The 22,540-nt window shown below is 52.3% G+C and overlaps 1 long non-coding RNA gene across 1 annotated transcript; it reads left to right on the forward strand.

The window, feature by feature from the left end:
- The first annotated feature begins 1,219 nt into the window (after positions 1–1,219).
- On the forward strand, positions 1,220–21,973 carry LOC140633046 (uncharacterized). The gene is made up of 3 exons (XR_012030690.1): positions 1,220–1,604; positions 9,199–9,370; positions 19,865–21,973. It is a non-coding gene; the product is annotated as an uncharacterized lncRNA (long non-coding RNA).
- The last annotated feature ends 567 nt before the right edge of the window (positions 21,974–22,540 follow it).

The raw sequence follows: 22,540 nt of genomic DNA on the forward strand, positions 1-22,540 counted from the left end.
TCAGACCCAGCAATGAGTCATGTCACACATGATGCCTCCCTTGGCCATGCACCCTTCACCACCTACAAAGATGCTGGATTTCATGGGGGGCACTGCTTCTGGGGCACGCCTCCCCGCAGCTCCTGGCTATCTCCTCTCCTGTGTCCCTCCCTCCGGGATTCCACATCCACCATCCACCACCCAACAGACAACAGCTGAGCACATCTGCACACAGTTGCCAGTGGCTGGTCCGTCCCTCTGCCGACTACAGCGCATTCCCTGTAATGACGTTCATTAGTCTGTCTGACATCAACTCTGTTCTCAGGTTAATATGTTTAACTTAATGAGGCATTATTTTCAGTTAGAAAACTCCTGAAGAAGCATGTTTGCTCCTGATGAGCTAAGCTGATGAGTAGATTAATCCTAGACTTGAACAAGCTGACTAAGAAAATGAATCTAACCAGCTCTTTTTTCTTCTTTAGTTACGGGCTGAGCTTAAATTAATTTGCATAGAACTGCTCATTTCCTAGGGGGAAGATCCCCCACTTGGTTCTGTGATTTGTCCTCCATGGGCCATTGGTTTCCCTCACCCACCCCATCCCCAACCCCAAGGACAAGAAAAGATGGAAGACCAGTAGAAAATGGCTGTGGGGGGCTGATGGTGCAGCAGGAGTGGCCAGCGCCTGAAAGGGGAGCTCTCACGTGGTGACCAAGATGCCAACCACAGCGGACAGAGCTGGGGGTCCATCTGGCTTGTCTCTCACTGCCAGCTTCATGGGGCTCACTGTGCCCAGCACTTAGTAGGCACTCGGTAGATATTTGTCAAATGAGTGCAGTAGATGATCAACAGATGGCTCCTATTTATTCAAGTGATCACATGATCTCTAGAGAGAGAAGGTGCTTGATGTGCCAGATACATCTGATGGGTGAGCCATCATTCATGACTCCCGGTCCTCGGGCCAAAGACAACCCAAAGGCCAATTTCCTTTGATGGCTTGGCCAGTGGACATTCCCACATCCCTCTCCCCATGACTCGGAGCCACAGCCAGCCGTGAGATGCCAGTCAGGAACCACTTTCCTCCTTCATGACAATTCACTATCTGCCCCCACTCCTAAATAAGAGAATAGGGGGTTGGGGGGGGGGCACCTCAGCATCCTCTGCACCAATCCTGCTTGCTCAGTGGCCATCTTCACTCTGAGAGCAAGACTAGCCAGGTTTCATGAGTCCAGAGGCAGGGGTAGGGTGGGATTTACAGGCAGGCAGAGCCATGGAACCAGAGAGACCACTGGGTCAGCTTGACCATGATCCAGAGAGGAGACAGTCAACGGTGGACACATAAAGGAGCCTCCCCCTTGCGGGGCTGCAGCGAATGTTTGTGGGAAGCACCAGGCTCAGCGCCCAGAACAGGAGCTCGGGAGCTGGTAGCTATTACTAGTGGCACAAGGATGGAGCAGATTATCTGAAATGGAATCTCTCGGCTGCCCAGCCTTGTGTCTCTTGGCCCAGTAACCGTGTCCAGTCTCTCCACGGAGAGGAAAAAGACTCCCAGGCTGCAAGGAAAATTTGCGGATAAGTCGTGCAAGGGAAGGAGTCCTTTGTGCAGGGGGCACCCCTTGTGCAGGAGGTAAGTCCTTTGTGGAAGATCTTGGTAGCAATGGAGAGAGACGAGAGGGCCAGATTAGACAAGTGGCAAACCCTGACCTTTCACACGGTCAGCAAGTGCTCGCGTGACCCGTACCCAGCCCATTGTGAAGAGGGAGGGTAACCTTTAAAGGCTGTGTCCTCTTTCTCGATTTAAATGAAGTAAGTTTAGGCATCAAAGTACCTGCGTGGTGATTGCATTCTCCCGGGGTCAAACCCTTTCTCCTGTAATCTATTCTCCAGATGGGATTTTAACTGGATATAATTACATCAATAGCATGCTAGATTCACACGGGTGAGCGATCACATGCTTTTCTTTTGAAGTGAGACTGGCAGCCCCTGCGGTTCAGCAAATGTGGCTGGGGTGTGTGTGTGTGTGTGTGTGTGTGTGTGTGTGTGTGTGTTGTTTGCAGGGCAGGGGTTCTAAAAAGCAGAGAGCCCCCAGGGCAGATCAGTCTCCACTTTTCAAAGGCAGCGGCTCCCTGTTTCTCTGCTTTGTTCTCCCTGAATGTTTCTGGCAGAGAATTCAGGGAGGAGGTGGACCCCAAGTGGGGGTTAGACTGTCGCACAGCCAGCCGGTGATCTGCAAATCTGTCACTTCCCCTCTCTGGCCTCAGTCTCCCCAATATATAAAATGCAGCCTTTGGGCTGGTTGATCCATCCATCTGGGCGGAGCAGGACAGTGAGTCCAGGCGAGGCCCGGATGGAGGATAGTAAATGACCCGGAAGTGGAGGAGGGTGGGAAGGATGAGCCTGAGGAACGTGCCAGTTTATTTTTTTTTTCAAGATTTTATTTATTTATTCATGAGAGACACATACGCAGAGAGAGAGAGGCAGAGACACAGGCAGAGGGAGAAGCAGGCTCCATGCAGGAAGCCCGACATGGGACTCGATCCCAGATCTCCAGGATCAGGCCCTGAGCTAAAGGCGGCGCTAAACCGCTGAGCCACCCGGGCTGCCCAACGTGCCAGTTTAAAGACCTGCCCTGACCACTTCAGCCTGAGACCAGGCCCCAACCACCTGCCCTTGCGCTTGGCCGAGTGGTTTTCTCCGGCCACCAAATCCTGCTCCAATGCCTTATATGGCAGGACATAACTGTCTGGGTGTTGATGCTCCTGCTTTGAGAAGATCCCTCAAGCAATGATGAGACAGCTCCTATAAAATACCCATCTCTGGTTGTTCTGGTAGGTAGCTCTGTGCCCTGTGTGCCTAATGCCGCCTTCTGGTTCCTCATCGGATCTGGTCTTGAGCCCCCACCCTTGGTCACAGAACTGATAACACAGTCGTGCTGCCCTCAAGTGTTAACTTCTTGCCTGGACCACAGGTAAAGAACCCTTGTCCTAGGTACTGCCACCAGGGGACCCACACTCAGACAATGCTTGAGCCATTGGGATGGGCACAGGGGCATTGGGGGGGTGTGGGTGCCATGGCATGTTCAGCTACTGAGAACTCTCTAAGCTCCACTCACCATGTGTGTACTTCCCTCCATGTGTGTTTGACATTATTACACCATGATGAGAAGTGTGCTCATAGAGAAACAGGGCCCTGGGCATCTGGGTGGCTCAGTGGTTGAGCATCTGCCTTTGGCTCAGGGCATGATCCCAGGGTCCTGAGATCAAGTCCCACATCAGGCTCCCTGCTGGGAGCCTGCTTCTCCCTCAGCCTATGTCTCTGCCTCTCTGTCTGTGTCTCTCATGAATAAATAAATAAAATCTTAAAGAAAAAAAAGAAAGGGAGAAACAGGGCCCTTTTTACTGCGGTGCCCAGGATAGGCTGGTGGGGTGGGGGTGGCAGGAAGCACACCAGACAGACCAGCCAACATATGAGCACACTCACAGAGAAGCTTGTGTTGTCAAATGATGTACCTAGATGAATGAATGAATTAGGAAAGACATGAACTACTAAGCAGGTGAAGGAAGGAAATGTGAGGAACGTGAGCATAGCTGAGCACTCAGGGATGAGTGAGGGCCAGAAGGGGCCGACACGGGGAGGGTGAGAAAGGAAGACCCCATGACCACGAGGAGCTGAGCACTTGGGTGAGCAGGGGAAGAAAGAAGCAGTGAACGAGAGGACATGGCAGAAGTTGAGATGAGGGAACCGCAGGGTGAAGCAAGGAATTAAATAGCACGTGACTGAATATTTGAAGACTTCAAAAAAAGAAACAATGCATGTCTGAAAAATACCCCTGAAGCATGAGGGAAGGAATGATGGATGTGAACATACAAGAAACAGCAAGCAGATGAATGATTGCATACATGCGTAAGGGGATGCATGCTTCGATGCGTGCCGGCTGCCTGTGAGAGGAAGTGATTCATTGAGCAGAAAGCTCCCCACACTGAGGAAAGTGTGTCCACTCAGACATCTGCGGCCAGGGGCTTGCACCTCCAGCATGTTCTCCTCAGAGAAGGTTCCTAAGGTGACTTCACTTTGGATTTAATAAAATTATTACTGAGCAAGTGTCAGTGACGCCACGGGGTGGGCCACTCCCTGGGATTAACTCTGGCTTCGGTGGAAGGAGCTAAGTGGGAACCACTACATTGCCTTCACAATTAGGTCACAGATAATTACCTATTATGGAGCAAACCCCCAGCATGACTTTAATAATTGCCATTTGAATAACACATTTTTACTGTCTCCTTGCAAATTAACCTCCGAGAAGTATAATTAATGTCAGGATAGGAAAGTTTGCTGAGTGGCCTGAGGATGAGGAAAGAAGCTGGTACTGTCGCTGTGATGGTCCTGTGAGACCCCGAGGCCAGGTGATGCTGTGACAGAGCTCAGGTTTAGGAGAAACCGGGTCCAGGATGTCAAACAAGTCATTCTCTCCTCTGGGCCTTGGTCACCTCCCCCATGAGGAGAAGAATGCTTCTCCAAATTCCCACCCTCCCTGGGGCCTCGGAGATGAAATCCTTCATCTGGTCTCACTGGAGACCCAGGTCAGGGTCAGAGTTGGTCCCACCCCTGGCTCCCCAGTGTGATGCACTTGTCTGTGTCTGACCATTTGAGTGACAGCCAACCCCCTCCCCTAATTAGCAGTGATAGGGGTGGGAGGGGAGTGAAGGGTTGCCAAAGAGGGCAGTGGGAAGGGATCCCAAAGAGCCTGAGCCCCATGCAGTGTGGACTCCATCCCAGAAGCCTCAAGGAGCAGAGGAGTGAGTACACAGTTCTGTGTAGCCAAGCTGAACACTCTTGTGCTTGGGGTCAGGAACCTGGAAGTGATCCCTGGTGCGCCCAGGGAATCACGTGACCATGACTTAGCTTGGGGTCCATCACCTATAGGACCTGCCACCAGTCCCAAGACCTATCTACTTCCTATCTCAGTCAATGGTGTTGGGTACAGAGACCCAGTGACCATCCCAGACAGTCCCCGGACTCAGCTCCACCCAGCAGGACCATCCCTGCTCAGATTCCCCTGTGCCCTCTGCTCTCCCCAAGTAAGTCCAGGCTCTCAGGGCAGCCCTAGCAGGTTCGCCAGGAACTGGATCAAGGGGACCCTGCTCACTGTACCAAGGCAGTCAAGCACACCCCGAAGGACACAGGTGGCTGGATAGGCAGCCAGGGATCCTCTTATACTTGCTACACTCTTCAAATTGTCCTTGCTCATCAAGAAGTGCTCTTAGAGACAGAGGAAGTTCTAAAAATCAAAGGAGGCAGTAGTGGCTCCTATGAAATGAGATCCAGCTTCTTTCTACACAATTAAACATGAGTATTTAAATGTCCCTATTACAAGACACACTGACTCCTGCCAGGTAGGTGTGGATGACGACACAACTGGGGGGTTCTGGGTGTTGAAGGAGCAAAGAACCAGGGACGTCAGTGTCAGATAGACTGGGGTTTGAGTCCAAGCTCAGCCACGTCCGCGGGCAGATCGCACTTCCCCCCCACACCTCTGAGTCCTCATTTCTGGAGCGGGAGGCGGCTCTCACAGGTGTGGGCGAAAGAACATGGGGAAAACGCGGGGCAAACATTCCAAACATGTTGCTGCTGCGATCGACCAAGTGAAGAGCAAAGATAAAGCAGAGATTGTCTTAGGAGAGACGCTTCTAGCCTCTGTCCCTGTGGAAATTTCCTCAATAGGCTGCTTGAGCCACTTTGATAATCTCTTATTCTTCTGACAAAATAAAGCTCCACTGCAGAAAGCTTTATCACCACAGAAGAAAAGAAAAAAGAAGACGCTCGCCCTGCAATGCTCATAAAATCCATTCCTTACACAAGGTCCCTGGCTGCAAAGAGGCGAGGGCGGTCCCTTGCTCCTCCACCTGTCACCCTGCACCAAGGACCAGACGAGCAGTCCCATTGCATCCCTGCAGTGATGCAAGGGGATGTCATCTCCTTGCTGTGCATATGGGGAAACTGAGGCTCAGAGCAGTGATATCATAGCAGTGCTCTGAGCCCAGAGCAGAGCTTAACAGCACAACAGATGTCACTGAGCACCAATCATGAGACCCAGCAATGAACAAAGTCCCTGCTCCCATGGAGCTGGAGGTGTACGGGGGAATATAGATCATACAGGATGAAGTTATAAAATATGTCAGGCAGTGATAAGTGGGAAGGGGAAGAATAGGGCTGGTGTCAGGTGGCCTTCTTTGTCCTGACAGAAGGCTTGCCTGTGTCTGCTGCCACATAGCTTCTCGGATCTGCTTTCTGCTGGGGAAGCTCCTAGGCATGAGGAGCATTCTCATGGGAATAATGGATGCACAGAGTAGGACCTGAGAATACTTCATTCATTCATTCATTCATTCATTCATTCATTCATTCATTCCCCAGGCCTGATCAGTGAAACAGGCAGACAAATGCTCCTGCCCAGAGCTCCATTCTAGCCCAGAGCCTGATGCCTACAAGTTGGCACAGATCGATGAGGTCATGTCAGCTCTTGGGCTCCTTGTCTATATGACTCAGAATCCATAGAGTGGTCACCGTGTGCTGGGAAAGATGCTGAGAGCTCATGTGCTCCATCTCTGCCAGTCTCATGACCTCCCTGTGCACCCACCATACACAGATCAGGAAATGAAGGCACAGAAAGGTGAGGTCAGCTATGCAAAGTCACAGCCAACCAGGGATTTCAGGGGCAGAGGACCTGAGTTTGTGTCCTTGGCCATTCCCCAGCATTGTGATCTCGGGATGGTTCTCCCTGCCATGCCTGTTTCCTCAACTGTAAAGTGATGATGGCAGTGGTACCTGCCTCAGGGACTGTTCTGGGAGCCTAGATGATGCCTGGCACAGCGAACTGTGGCAATACTGACAGTGGCTCCCTCTCCTATGGTGCTCACTGGACTAGTCCTCCCAAAGCCCCTCCATGGAATGTGCTTCTAGAACCCTTTAACAAACTGTGCCATTGGCCCCAGTTTATAGATGAGGAAACTAAGACCAAGGGGGAGTCATTTGCTAAAGTCACAAGATGACAAATAGCAGAGCTGGGATTCTTTCACCTTGTGTTTTCTGTCCATCCTGGTTTTCTCCTTTGCTTCTCTCTTTGCTCTCTTCTTGACTCATTTTCTCCTGCCCATAACAGTGATCAAATATCCTCCATTACCTTTCTGCTTCTATTGTTTTGGAAGCACCCCTCTCCTCTCTGTTTGTTAGCTGACTTAAAATGAAAGAGGTGTTCTCATCTAGACTTAACACAGCCTAAAACTACTCAGCAGCTCTCTCTCCCCCTGAACGACCCTGCCCCTTCAAATGCCTCCACTAGCCTGGAGGCTGGTTTCCTCTAGTGTCAATTCCATTGTCTTTTTCTACTTGCCCTAACCGAGTTCTCAGTGTTATTGTTGGTTCTCCTCTCATTTCACTTAGTCAGTGAGCGCTAGACTTGCTTTTCCTGCCTTCATGCTAAGCCTTTGTAACCCTTAGGTTCAACATCCTTCTCTCTGACATGATCCATTATTCATTCTTTCAGTGAGATCTGGTGAGTAGGAAACTCAGTTTTTATCTAAAGATATCTTTGTTCTCTCCCTCAATTTTGAGTGATGGCCTAGCTAGAACTAGAATTCTACTTTAGCAATTATTCCTCTTGGAACCAAAAAATATTGTTCCACTGTTTCCTGGTCTCAACTGTTGCTGTGGAATGGTCTGCTGTCAATCTGTCTTTCTTTAGCTGATCCATCCTTTCCTTGGTTGCCTTTTATTTTTTCTAAAGTGAACTATTTCTAATGTATATTCAAAAGTCCTTCCTACTCCCTTTCATACACTACCACTCCACCAATTTTAACCAGTGCTAACACTATGGATTAGTTTTGCCTGTTTTAGAACTTTTTATAAATAGAATTATGCAATATGCTCTCATTTGTGTCTATTTTTTCCTTCTCAATATTATGTTTGGAGTTGTAGTTCATCGATTTCCATTGATACAGATACAGGCATAGGAAAATCTAGAAGTAAAGCTAGGTCTCTCCATAAATATAGATTTTTAAAAGGCTTCTTAGGATTCATAGGACTTCCTGAATCTGAAAATCATCTTTCAAAATTCTCAAAAATTCTGGTTCCTTATCAATTTGATCATTTCCCCTTTCATGCCTTCTTTTCTTATATTCTAGAACCCCTATTTCATGTTTGATGGACTATCTTATTCAAATCTAATCTAATGTGTCTTGATATCATTTTCATATTTTATACCAGTTTGCTTTTTTGATCTGTATTATGGAAGGTTTCCTTTTGTCTACGTTCCTATTCACTTATTCTCTTCCTATCTTTGCCTAATCTGCTATTTTATTCATTTATTATATTTTTATTTCAAAAATTATACACTTGTAGGTGCCTGGGTGTCTCAGTTAGTTAAGTATGCCTTTAGCTCAAGTCATGACCCCAGGGTCCTAGGATCAAGCCCCATGTTGGGCTCCCTGCTCAGCGGAGAGCCTGCTTCTCTCTCTCTCTCTGACCCTCCCACTCCCACTCATGCTCATTCTCACTCTGTTCTCTCTCTCTCTCTCTCAAATAAATAAATAAAATCTTCAAAAAATTATGTACTTCAATTTAAAATATTTTATTTTCCAACATACCTGCTTTTTTTTTTTTTTTTTTTTACAATATCTGGTCCTATTGTGATGATTTTTAAAAGGATTTCCTTTTCTAAAGTAATTTAGGTTCACAGCAAAATTAAGAGGAAGTTGCAGATATTTCCTATATAACACCCCCCACACACACACACACACACACATGCATAGCTTCTCCTATTAACAACATCACTTACCATAGAGGTACATTTGTTATAATTGATTAATCTATGTTGACAAATAACAATCGCCCAAAGTCCATAGTCTACATTAGGATTCAGTCTTGGTGTTTTACATTCTGTGGGTTTGGACAAATGTATAACAACATGTATCTACTACTCTAACAGCATATCAGTATTTTCATTGCCCTAAAAACCCTCTGTGCTCCATCTGCTCATCCCTCCCCCCACCATTCTTATGATTTAGATTTTTCCTTTCATGTCTTTATTTTAAGCATACTTGTATTAGATTTCCCCTAGAATCATTCTATTAATTGGCATTTTTTAAATTACCCTCTCTTCTTGTTTGTCTGTTACCTCTTGCTTAAGATATCCATTCTTCATTTCTTTTGTAATTTTGGTTTTCAAGGTCCTCTTCATTAAGGCCTTCTCTGTGGGAATCTGGTATAGCCTGAGCAGAGGAGGTGGCCCTACTGAGCTAATCTGGATTGGATTCTTCAGATGCTCCAGAAGAACCATCCACTTGGGTCTAATTATGGATTAGTGCCTTCATACCTCTGTTCAGAAATCAAACTTATGAGGTAAGTTAAAACTGTAAGCCCATGGAAGGTCCTGGCCTGTGTTTACAAATTCCAAAGATAACTCTTTTTTGGTCTAGTTCCACTCAGAGTCCAGAGACAGACAGGATTCCCTGCAATCTCCTACTTTCTCCCAATAGAATATATGTTTCTAATACACTCTTTCACTGAAGATGTAAGACTTCAAAACCCCCAGCTCTGTATAAGGACCAAATATGCAACTTGTAGGTGCCCATGGGCACAGGACCTTATTTATCCCTGTGAGGATAAAGCCCTAGGGTCACCGAAATTCGCAGTCTCACTCCCACCCCCAGCGTGGTACTTGCCACCCAGATTATCATTTCTTCTCCACTGCCTGGGGATATCCTTGTCCTTTTCTCTATATTTGAGCAAATATTTCTAGAGTTTGTAGGGAAAAGGTTTTCAGAAGCAGGAGTCAGAACCCAGTCTCTAAGTTGTGTCTGTCTCCTGCCCCACCCACCCCAGGCCCATCTGGGCTCACCAAGTCTGAGGATCCCATGGGGCAGCTGGATATATGGATCTATGGATCTATGGATATATGGCCCCAGTCTTGGTACATGGGGCCAGGATGAGGATGAGGACACAGATTTGGAGTTCAGTGGATATGCTCACTAACGTCTTTGGGAGTGTTTAAGTGTCCACAAGCATGTTTTTGAGTAGGCCCGTGGCCAAGCTGTGAACATTTACACCTGGGTCCCAGATCAATGACAAATGTGAGTGCCAACTCACAGGCACCATACTCTGCTGCTTTTAGGGGAAGAACATTCTGGATACATATGGTCCAAAAGTAGAAAGGAGGTAGCCTGGGGCTGTATCAATAACCCAGGATTTAGGGTTGGCCAGACATGGGTCTCTACCTGGGCTCTGGCGCTTTCTAGATATGTAACTTTGAGCAAGTCAATTCTCTTCCCTGAGCCTTAGCTGGAAAATAGAAACAATAAAGTCCACCTTGAGTGTTCTCTGAACACAGATTACACAGGCCTCATGCCGAGTGGGGCACATGGTGCTGCCTTAGGAGTTGGATCCAGAGCCTCTGCCCTGTGTTCAGCCAGGGCAGACAGACCAGGGCTCAAGGTGGACCTCAGTGCGTCACCTTTCCTCAGGCAGGAAATGTAGGGAAAAGTTCTCCAAGCAAGGGAGCCAGTATTTGCAAAAGTCAGAGATGTGAAAGGGCATGGAATGTTCTGTGAGCAGAACGGAGTGGTTCTGTGTAGCTGGTGTGATGAGGGAGCACGGAAGCAGTATAAACTCTGAGGGATAGTGAGGAAGACCTAGGGGATAGAAATGTCCCAACAGGTCATGGTTGGCATGGCCAAGCATGGGTCAGAGAAGTGGGCCTTAATGATGACAGCTGGCAGAAAACGAGCATGTCTGTCCTCAGAGGACTCGGACCTTCAAGACCAGGGAAACAATTCCTCCCCTACACTCAGCATCATGGTTTCTTTCAGTTTCCCTCATAAATGAATGCTAGAGCTCTGGACAGAGTCCCACATGGATACAGAAATGATGAAAGGGGCAGAGCCAATGGCCTGTGGTTGGAGGAAAGAAGTTAACATAGTATATCCCTATGAAGCTGATGCTATGCTTAGTATTAATTATTTATATAATAAGGGACTGATAATAGCATCAATATTTTGTTGATATGATTTTTATATGATTATTAACAGTAATAATTAATATTCATTACAGTTAACATATGTTAAGAGCCAGGCAGTATTCTAAGAGCCATGTGTGTAAATATATGTATGTGTGTGATATATTTATATCAGTTTATTTCCTCCTCACACGGCCTCATAAGTTAAGGACTAGGATTACCCTCAATTTACAGATGAGGAGACAAAAACACAGAAGGGTCAGGGTTCACCAGAGAAAGGGACTTGGGGGTGGGGTGGGGGCGGCAGGGACCCGGGAGTCAGGCAGGTCAGAGTTCACATATTCTGGTCGCTCACAAGCCGTGTGGCCTTCAGCAAGTGACTCCGCCTTTTTTTTTAAAAGTAATTTATTTATTTATTTATTTATTTATTTATTTATTTATTTATTTATTTATGAGAGACACACAGAGAGAGGCAGAGACATAGGCAGAGGATGAAGCAGGCTCCCTGTAGGGAGCCCGATGTGGGACTCAACCCCGGGACCACGGGATCACGTCCTGAGCCAAAGGCAGACATCCAACTGCCAAGCCACCCAGACATCCCTGACTCTGCCTTTCTGAGCCTCAGTTTTCTCCCTGTCAAATGGAGCATGGGCTGGGTGCCCCCGGGACCGAGGCCTGGCAGGGGCTGCGGACACAGGAGTGCCCCCTCCCTCCCTGAAGCTGCGGTCCGAGCGGCGTCCCTGCTGGGGTTCCAGGCACATCTGGGGCTGGGACACCTGGAGAAGAAGATGATCCCTTAGTGAGAGAGGAGCTGGCTGAGCCGTCTCCTGGGGCTTTCCCGGGAGTCTGTGGGGCCCAGCAAGCCCAGAGAATGGAATAGCAATGTCGTGGTCTGAGGTCCAGGTCCCACCTGGCAGGGAGCAGGGGCCCTCCAGGCCCGCCCGGCAGCTGTGGGCAGAGGGGCTGAGCTGCACGAGGGAGACTGGACTCAGCAGGAACGGCCGTCTTTGATTACCTTTTAATGAACAACATGCTGAAATTACATTGTCAGCGGTTAATTATCACTTGTTAAACAAGTATGTGCCCAGATTGCAGGTTTTATTTCTATAAAGGTTCGCAAAAACTTATTTTTCTGTTATTTATGAGGGCTCTCTGAGACACGCGCATTGTTAGAAATGAGCTTTTTTTCCCTAAATGCAGATTTTAAAAGTAAACAGGTTTCTTTGGCATTGAGTCAGGGTTCCCTGTAAATAACAAGAAAACTCTCATCCAGTTTAAGCAAAGAATAATAGGGGAGGGGACGAGCTCCAGGGGCTCCTTGGGACCGTAGGGAACTCGGGTCTGACCCGGGCCTGGAGCAGGGGCCTGGCAGCCGTGTCTGTCCCTCTCTGTTTCGGGGTTCATCTTCGCTTCTCTGCCTTCTGTCTCATGTCTCCTTCTGCAGCCAGATGTCTCAGCTTCCCTACTCACCTTGTAGATACAGCCCTCCTGCCTTTCTTGAAATCACACATCCCTGTGTCTAGGGCTAGCAAAGGTGATGGGCCAGGCCCGGGTTTGAGTCCTGGTTCAGCCACAGGCTTGCTGGTGCAACGGGCAAATCCCGAGCCTCGAGGATCTGAATCTGTCTCCAGGACCAGGTCTTGCCTTGCGCGCTTACTATGTGCTAAAGGTCATCACGGGGGCAGATGTGCAGTACCCGTCACACAGTGGGCAATACTACTGTTCCCTGAGCAGAGTGGGAGCCCTGCATGTGGGGGACAGAGATGGATGAGAGATGTCACCGTCTGATAGTCCCTCACTGGGTGACCACAAGACCTGGAACAGATGCTGTGTGACCTCAGCCTGAACCATGAGCCCCATTTCCCTGACTGTAAGAAAGGATCATTGTAGGGATAAGTTGAGATGACGGTGACTCAGTAAATACTGGTTTGCTTTCCGCTATAGCATCTTGGCTACCATAGGGTTTGGTAAATGTCCAACAAGTGGAAGAAAGAAGGAGAATACATGAACGATATTCAGGGTGAATAAATGAGGCACTGAGAATTTAAAATACTCGGCTCAGCATCTGGAACATACTATGTTCTCAATGGACGTTATGTGTTATGAGTATCAACTTTCTGCCTGAGGTCAGAGTGACCCCCACCACAGTCAACAGAGTACCTGTGAGGGACGTTCTTGGTGGTCCAGTGGCCCTGCTAGGTTAGGAGGGCTTATGACCTCATTATTCACAATTGTGTGTGCCAGGCCTTGTTCACGGAGGGCTGGGGCTTCTGGCTCCATCCTGATTGTCCAGGCAGCTGCGAGCAGGGAGCAGGGCAGGGAGACCTGTTGGCATCCCTGGGCACACGCGGACCCACATCCCCTGTCCTCATCATTCCCTTCTCCGGCCCACAGGCTCCTCCCCCCTCTCAGGGCCCTGGACAGGCTGGGTCCGTATGGTGACACACCTGTCAGGTACCAGGTACAGAGCTAGATCCCAGGGTGTAATAATCAGCTACAACGTGGTGAGGGAGGAAGCGACACTTCTGTGCAGAGACATGACAGCCAAGGAGGAGTCAGCCAGGTGAGATGTCCTAGAGGATGCTCCAGGCAGAGGGAGCAACATGTGCAAAGGCCCAGAGGCTCAGGTGGCAGGAGAAAGGCCTGTGTGACTGGAACACCTTGAATGGAGGGAAGGTGACAGGTGGTGCGGATACAGAGGTAGGTGGAGCCAGACTGCAGGTGGCTTTAAGGACCCAGGATGCCACAGGATGCCACAGGACGCCACAGGACGCCACAGGACGCAGCACTGAGTTATGCTCTTAGCTCTTCTTCTTGCGACGTGTGGAGAATGGGTGGCTGATGGGATGAGAGTGGAAGAGCAAGGAGTCCCCGCGAGGTGCAGGGGAGCAGGGACGGGGCCTGGCCCGGATGTAACGGAGAAGCACTGGGTGCTGCAGTCCCCAGTTGCCATTTGCAAAGATGTGGATGGAGCTAGAAAGGATAATGCTGAGTAAAATAAGTCAGTCAGAGAAAGACACATACTACATGATTTTACTCATATGCAGGAGTTAAGAAATAAAACAAATCAGCAAGGGGAAGAAAAAAAAAAAGAGAAAGAGAGAAGACAAACCAAGAAACAGGCTCTTAACCATAGAGAACCGATGGTTACCAGAGCGGGGGGTGGGGGGAGGTGGGTTAAATAGGTGGTGGGGCTTCAGGAGGGCACTTATCGTGATGAAATATTAAATTCATTAATTTTTAAAAAAGAATAGATGATGAGATGGAAAACTGGTCGGACCGAGTGTCAGGAGAAGAGCACAGCATGCAGAAGGGAGGCTGGGGTTCACTGAGACCCAGGGGTCCTTCTGGGCGCCCCCGCAGGAGAGCCTCACCTCCCCATCACCTGCATGGTCTCGGCTTGAATGGAGGGGGGCAGTGAGCCTCCGGGGGAGCACCTAAGGGTCAGAGCAGGGTTCTCCGGTCTCTTCTTCCCTGTCAGTGTGACTGAGAAGCCCGTGGGGACATGCTGACCCCCCAGGACAGTGGCGCCCCATCAGCCTGGGGCCCGGGTATCTGGGTGAGCAGAGCCCTCCCCGCTGACCCCATGGACCTGTAACAGGAGTGAGAAATCCTTTTGTTGGGGCACCTGAGTGGCTCAGTCAGTCGAACAGCTGGCTCCTGATTTGGGCTCAGGTCATGATCTCGGGGTCATGAGATCGAGCCCTGCATCAGGCTCCACACTCAGCGGGAAGTCTGTTTGAGGGCTGTCTCTCCTTCTGCCCCTTCCCCTACCAAACAAACAAACAAATAAATAAATATTTTTTAAAAAGAGAAATTACTTATTCCTTCAGGAGTGGGAGGAGGTCATCACATCACACACCAGCTCACCCTGACCATCTGTATTGTAAGCCCTAAAATTTCCTATGTTGCCTTGACAGCTCTGAACCTCACAGGACCTCAAAGGCCTGACAGAGATCAGATATGCCTCCCACCCCGCTACTTCCCGTGTCCACCAGGCCCTCGCCTAAGGGGTTCCAGGGACCGGCCAGTGAGGAACCAGTCACACAGACCAATTACATTCTCCTACGGGAACCAGGGGGGCATAGCACCCTCTTATTCCTGCAAAGCCTCCCCAGCCCGAGCTGGTCCCCTCCGCTCCCCGTGCGAGCGTGGTGTGGCCCTGCACGGCAAGCAGCATCCTCCTCCCCCAGGCTGCAAGTGTATATGAGCAGGAAACCCGGGTCAGTCGCATCTGTCCGGTGACAGGTGTTATGGGGTTAGCCCTTCCATTCTGTCCAGGACGGACACCGCCTCCCTCACCAGTGAAGCGAATGGTAGGTGATCAGAACACGGTCACACCAACGGGAAATCAAGTAGAAAAATATGCGCTAATCTAAATTGAAAATAAAGAAAGGCACTAGCTAGTATCTTTGCTGGTGAGACGCCAGTGCTTTATATATGTTTTTCACATTCCAAGGGTTTTATGATAAATATGCATCACTTATATTAAAAGAAAACTCATTGCCATTAAGGAGAACAGGGCGGAGGCCAGTCCTGCCCCGGGCTGCGGGCACCTCTCCCCACCTGGGCTCCTGCGCCACGCTCTGTCCCCTCCCCGCCATGAGCCCTTTATTATAGGTCCTCCCGTCCTCTAATTGTCCGCCCCACAGCCCCACACGATGCAGCACGGCCGCTTACGGTCTGTTCCCGAACGTGTCATCGGGGCCGGTGGCCTGGGTTCCCCAGCGGTCAGCGCAGCGGTGGCCGAAAGGGGCGTCTGTAGGGGCCGCGGCGCCCGCGCTCCCTCGGGGCCTGGAGCCCTAAGAGCTGATGCCCAGTGCCGGGCACTGTGTGAGCACTCGAGGGCACTCACCTACTTTGTCACTTCGACAATCCTACAAAGGAGGCCCCATCGCTCCCCCCATTTTACAGATGAAGATGCAGAAGCTCAGAGAGGCTTAGAAACTCATCCAAGGCCGCCCAGCTCAGAAGCGGTGGAGCTGAGCCCGAGCCCGGCAGTCGGCTCCCAAGTCCCAGCTCTTGCTCTGCTGAGCGCCAGCCTTCGCGGCCGGGCCTGTGCGGGGCTTGGTGCCCAAAGAGCGCGGGCGCGGCCCTGCCCGCTGAGTAACGCGCTGATCGCGGTACAAGGCCCGTGAGTGTGCATCGAGGGCTCCCCGGCCCCAGACATCTAACCCACGGGAGTCACGGGGTGCCCGCGCGGCCTGCACACCGGACTGTCACGGTCCCCGTGTTACGGATGAGGGTCTGGGACACAGAGCCCCTGGGTTTGCCCAGAGCGTCCCCCGGGGGCTGCCTGCAGGGGTCACATGAGCCGAGGCGTCGGCCTCCCGCTACTTTGCTAAATCCTTACAACAACCGGATGTAGCCGGTGTAACTGTGCCCATTTTACAGGGTGAAAGGAGGGAGGCTCAGGAAGCCTAAGTAACTTGCCCTTCATCTCACAACGAGGCCGTGGCAGGACCTAGACGGGAAACCACAGTCATCCAGAGCTGGTTAGCAGGTGGCCACGCTGCCTCCCTCCACCACGACGGGCCTCAGGACCATCAACAGAGACTGAGTCTCCGCTGTTGGGGTTTGGAATCCGAATGCAAGAGGCCCCGGGGATAATTACTGAGATGCTGTCCTGAGCGCAGGGAGGGGAGAGAGCAGGAGGCTCAGAGGAAGGAAGGGAGGTGGAGGCTGGAACCCAAACAGGCAAGGAACCCTGGCCCTGGATGGGGTGGGGGGCTCCCTGCAGGCGCCCCCATGACACAGGGCAGCGCGGCTCCAGAGCGGCAGGTGGATGGCAGCCGCTTGGGCTCAAGAAACTCACTGTCAGTCCTAAATCCTGAGTTGGTTTATGGCCCGGCCTAATTGTTCTAATTGCCATTATCACGGCTAATAACATTTTGTGACAGCCATAAACTCAGAACGTCTGAAGTGGGCCCCGGAGAAGGGAGCAGCTGAGGACGGTTTGGTTGTGAATCAAAGGGAAGCGGGAGGGCCCGGGTTCGGGGACTGGCTGTGTAGGCTGGAGACAGTGTCTTTTCCTAGATTGGCTGAAAGCAACACTCACAGAAGATTAGAATCAGAGCATCTGAAGCAAAATTAGATAATGAGATGTTAAAATCATTGGAGGTCATTAGTGCAGAGTTTAAAAGACCGTTGTCCCAATCATCAAGTAAGGGTTACAGAACAAGGCAGCCAGGCGTAAGGATGGGACACTCCTGGCCCCCGGGCCCTGGGGGGCAGCAGAGCAGCATCTCGGGCCCTGGCAGGTGGAGGAGGTGAGTGACGGGGCCCAGGGAAGGGGCCTGGACCTAGTCTTACTCTACTCAGCTCTGGGACCACCCCATGCCTCGTCTAAAAGTCAGGAGACTGGAGGCTTCCCTCGTGGACCAGGTGAGCCCTGACTGTGGTGAGTGAGCCGTGCAGAGCACGTGCTGCTGTAACTGAGAGTCGCAGATGCAGATGTAGATGGATGGTCGGGGGTGGGGGGGGGCGGATAGCTAGCTAGACAGACAGACAAAATGTCAGGGCCAGAAAGAATCCTCTAAAATCTCCAGGCCTCTGTCTGCCTGTGGGAATCACCCGAGGGCTTTGGAGCAATCCCCCCGGCAGGCCCCATGCCAGCCAGGAAGGCCAGATCTGTCCCTGCCGCTCCCTCAACACCAAACTGGGCTTGGCTGTAAACACTGTGGAATGCGTGAACAGGTGCAGAGACAGGGCCCCTGAAATCCTCGCTCTGGGACCCCGGTGGCCCCAGTTCACCGGCTGTGACAGGGGTGGGGCCAGGGTGCCGCCAACCTCACGGAGGACAGTTCCAGCACGTGCCTGGAACAGAGTGGCTCTGTTTATCTCCCCTGGTCCCTGCTCCATTGTGCCCAGGAAGGGGTGCCCACAGGGCATGGCGGAGATGGTGGGGTGGGTGGAGCCAGGGGTGGAGGCCAGTCTAGGCCCCAAGCAGCTGCATAGCCTAACGGACTAGGGGCTCCCTCAGCAGCCTGCAGGAGCCCTTGGGCATCTCTGAGTGGTTGGGCCTGGAGACCTGAGTCTGCTTCCAGACCTGAGCAAGCCGCAGCCCCTTGGGCAGGTGTGTTAGAGATACAGCTGGGGAACCTACCCGACCTGGCATTGTCCTCCGTGTCCCCCCAGGTGCTCATCACCACCCAACATCGTCTTCTGTGTCCCCCCAGGTGCTCATCACCACCCAGCATCATCCTGTATCCCCTCAGGTGCTCATCACCACCGACCATCATCCTCTGTGTCCCCCCAGGTGCTCATCACCACCCAGCATCATCCTGTATCCCCTCAGGTGCTCATCACCACCCTGCATCATCCTCTGTGTCCCCCCAGGTGCTCATCACCACCGACCATCATCCTCTGTGTCCTCATCCAAATAGCAGCCAAGTCCCTGGCACCTAGAACAGAGCCTGGGGCATGTTAGGCACTCAGCACACAGTTGGGTGGGAGAGTGACTGAGTGAATGGGCCTCAATTTCCCCATCTGAAAAGGGGAAACTCACTCTCCCTCAGGGTCTCTCCCAGGCCCATTCCCCACAGGCTCTGTCTTTCTGGGAAGCCAGGAGGACCAGGAGGGCTGGCAGAGTGGCCATGGGTGCAGGCTTGAGTTGGGGGCCCAGCAGTGGTGACAACAAGGTCCCCCAGCAGGGCTGGGCTGTCCCTTTTGTCCCACACTGGCCGCCCCAGCTTCTGTTACTAAGTCGTGATGTGCCTGTAGGTGTATGATTGTCAGAAGTGGTTTTACATGTTTTGGTAAATCTATAAATACGGACCATAATTATCCATCATTAGCATATGCTTATGTTCTGCATAAGTGCATATTGTTTCCCCCAGAATGCGCGTTGCCAACTCACAGCCGTGTCTGATGATCACATGTGCCCCCATCACCGATGACACGGAATTGTCCGTTTATTATCATGGAGTGAAGGGGCAGCAGGACAGGGGCAAGTCCTCCCATGCCTCAGGCAGGTTCCATGGCCCTGAGCTCCGGAGGGACAGGGATCGATCAGGAGCCGGCCACCAGCCGGACCAGGGGCCCCGGGGACGCTCAGCAGGGCCAGGAGGGACCCCTGCGCACCTGCCTGTGCCGCCTCCACCCGGGCCCTGCAGTGGGTCCGAGCACGGTGGCTGGAATCTGCTCGCCCTCACCCCCGGGTCACCCCCTGAGCCTCCGTTTTCTCAGCTGTGAAATGGGGGTACAGACAGCTGCCTCGTCCAGGGTGGCCGCGAGGAGTAAGCGAACGAGCACGCGTGAGGGGCGCCCGCACACACAGGAAGCGTTCCCCCGCGTGAAGTCATCCTCCTGCCCTTGTCACCCCGGGACAGTCCCTGAGGAGCCCCAGCGCCCATTTCACAGACGGGGCTGATGGCGGCCACGGCCAACAGCTGGTAGCACCCCTCACACCGGGGCCTGCGCCCACGACCTGCGCACCTGTGCAACTGCCCCCTCGGCAGGTGCCGTCCTGGCCCCACCGCACGGGGAGGGGGCTGTGCATGGACCAGGTCACACGGCCCACGGAGGACACAGGCTCCGTGCAGGGCCCGGGCTTGGCCACCACCCCAGACCCCACCCCGCCCGGGACCCTTGGTCACGGCCCCGACCAGAAGGCGGTGGACACGGGCTGCCGCCCACCCAGCGGCCCGCCCCTCCTTCCTTCCCCGGCAGAGCCCTGGGTTCGCTCGGCAGCAACAGGCTTGGACCTGGCGGGCCTCCCCGGCCCAGGGGTGAAGCCAAGCCTGGCCCGCCTCCCCCTCCTCCAGACGCAGTTTTAGGAGTGGGCGTGGGACCCAGATCTGGTCATGGAGGTGTGAGGGGAAACCTGCTGGTGGGGAGACCTCCTGGGAAATACTTCTGCCTCACTCTACTCCCTCCTCTAGACCTGAATGCTGGCCCGTGAGACGATGTTGGGAGCTGTGGCAGCCGACTTGCTACCCTGAGGCACCAAGATAAGGAAAAAGGCCAACGTAGTAGAGGATGATAAACAGGAAAGAGAAAAGACCCAGGTTTCTTGGCATCACTGAGCATCTGATCGACCCCGGAACTACCTCCCTCCCGACATCTTTTTGCTCATGATTGTTTCATGTCTCGGTTGCTTGAGCTGTTGTTGTGGACTTTCTGTTACAAATTTCTCAACACGGTCTAACTGAGAGAAGCACCTACCGTGTGCCCGGCACACATCTCTCATAAGAGTCATGGCCATTCGATTATACCCCATCTCTGCTGCCAAACCCTGGGGTCCCAGAGGGAGAGGTTGTGTCTTGTAGGTCTCTGTAACCCCAGAACTTGATAAGGATCATGATGCACAGCGAGCCCCAATGACCACAGTGCAAGCAACATGAATGAATGGATGGATGAATCAATGAACAAACGAAGTTCTTTGCAAACTGTAAAGTGCTGGGTCCAAATGCAGGATTCGGATCTGAAAAGGTGGGAGGAGCTGAGGAGCGGAAGAGGGGCAGGGAGGAGAGCGGGGATGAGAGCAGGAGCAGCATCCAGGCTCCAGCAGGGGTGAGGCACCGCCGTCCTCCAGGCGCCCCACCCCCACCCCCTGTCCCTCCCTCCTGCTGCACAGACCACGGACGCCAGGTCTGCGAATCGCCTCCAGCAGCGAGCGCCTCTCTCCCCACTGGAACGCTGAGAGGCAGGCTTCGAGCTCTGTCATTTTCCCCAAAAAATTGTCCCGAGCAACCAAATGGTCCCCATCAGCCCAGCTGCGCTTCTCGGCCGCGCTGTTTCGGGGAGACGGAGGTGGGGGCGCCGGGAGAGGAGGCCGCGGGAGGACGAGGAGCGAGTGCAGGGCGAGCGGGCGCGGCAACTGCAGCTCCACGTTTTGCAGAGAGACGGGATTAAAGAGTCAAATGGAATGAATTTTGCCATCAGAGTAGGAGATCTGACTCCCTCCACGTGCTTTAGGAGACTTGACGAAATTCGTTTTTCCAGTAGGTAAGACCAGGGTGTGAAATAAGACTCATCCTATCGTGAGAGCTCCATTAACCACTTGACAGAATTGTGGGTTATCCGGGGAAGGGCATTCACCAAAACTGATGAATCTCGTGTTGTTGCTCTTCTTCCTACGGAGGCCCGGTATTTCTGGGGGGAGAGGTCCTGAGGGGGAGGAGTGGCAGGCGTAGGGGCCGGAGCCCTGCCTGGCGCGGCCGTGGCGCTCATGCCCCCTTCGCAGGTCCAGAGAGCACTGGGAGCTGAAGGGGAAAGGCCTCCGGCCTCCTCTGAACATACCTTAAAGAGGTTATCAGAGTGGACAAGTCGAGGATTCAGCGTTGGCCGATTCCCTCCACTTCCTATCTGTGACAACAGTGACCTGATGACGTTCACCCGGGGGGCCTGCAGGTGCCGGGAGCCACACGACGAGCCGGCCAGGCACAGCCTGGCACGAGGTAGGATCCCCAGAAGCTTCTGTTTCCTCCCTACCTGCCTCACCCCGAGGACCCCTGGGTGGGGGTCTGGGCCCATTCCCGAGCCACAGTTTGCAGAAACGCCCCTGGGGTATTCCTCAGTGTCAGCTGCTGTCCCCAAAGCCAAGCACTCTGTCATTTCTCTGTGTCTTCGGAAGTGACAAGATGACACACAGCGGCTCCTTCTCTAAAACCAGCGTGTTTGCAAATGTCGGGTCCCTGCCTCCCCACCGAGGGCGCGCATGTGCACGTGCGGTTGTGCATGTAAATGAGTGTGCGGGCCCCACGGGGAAGGACCGAGCCCTTGCAGTCTGCAAGGTCCCCAGCGCAGGACCTACTGATGCTGCTCCAAAGGAAGCCCCTCACCACCACGGGGCCACGGGGACAGACGGACGAACACAGAGCTTCACTCACAGCCTCCAACATGTGTCCAGGTTCCCATCTACTCAGCCTCACATGTGGAAGGAATGTGCTTCTTCACAGATCCTGTGATCATCTGCTCAATCACACAACTATAGCGCCCCACATATTTGTTGATGAAAGTGTAAATTTGTACAATGTAAATATTGAAGTTCTAACCCCATTTATGACTCTGTTTCACCGTTTTTTCATTTTTTTAATTTCCTGGGAGCCTCAAATCGAGGAAGAAGCCAGGCTGCTCTGGGCTCTGCGAGGCTGGCGCTGGGTGGACACGGGCCCAGGGGGAGGGCACGGCACATGGCGGATGTGCACCTGCCTACAAGCGTGAGGCCCTTGTGAGTGTGACTGTGAGCACACGGGACGCACAGGTGTAGGGTCCAGTCCTGTCGCTTTCCTGCCTCTTGAGTGGAAGGGAGGGAAGGAGGGAGGGAGGGAGGGAGGGAGAGGGGAGGAAGAAACAGAGAGGGGGACAGAGGGAAGAAGCAAGGATATTGGCTTGTTTCTTGACCTGCGAGAGGCTTTTAAAAGGTTGATCTTTCATTTCCCAGGGTCTTGACAGGGAAGTGGTGTCATCCTCATTTTACAGATGAGGACACTGGGGCTCCGAGAGGTCCAGCAGTTCTCCTAGGGTTACAATGATGGTGAAGGATGGAGCCCAGAGCTGGACCCGCCTGAGTGTGGAGCCCGGCTGCTTTCCTCTGCAGACAGTAGAGTCAAAGC

The sequence above is a fragment of the Canis lupus genome, chromosome 5 (assembly GCF_048164855.1).
Source record: "Canis lupus baileyi chromosome 5, mCanLup2.hap1, whole genome shotgun sequence".
NCBI classification, from domain to species: domain Eukaryota; kingdom Metazoa; phylum Chordata; class Mammalia; order Carnivora; family Canidae; genus Canis; species Canis lupus.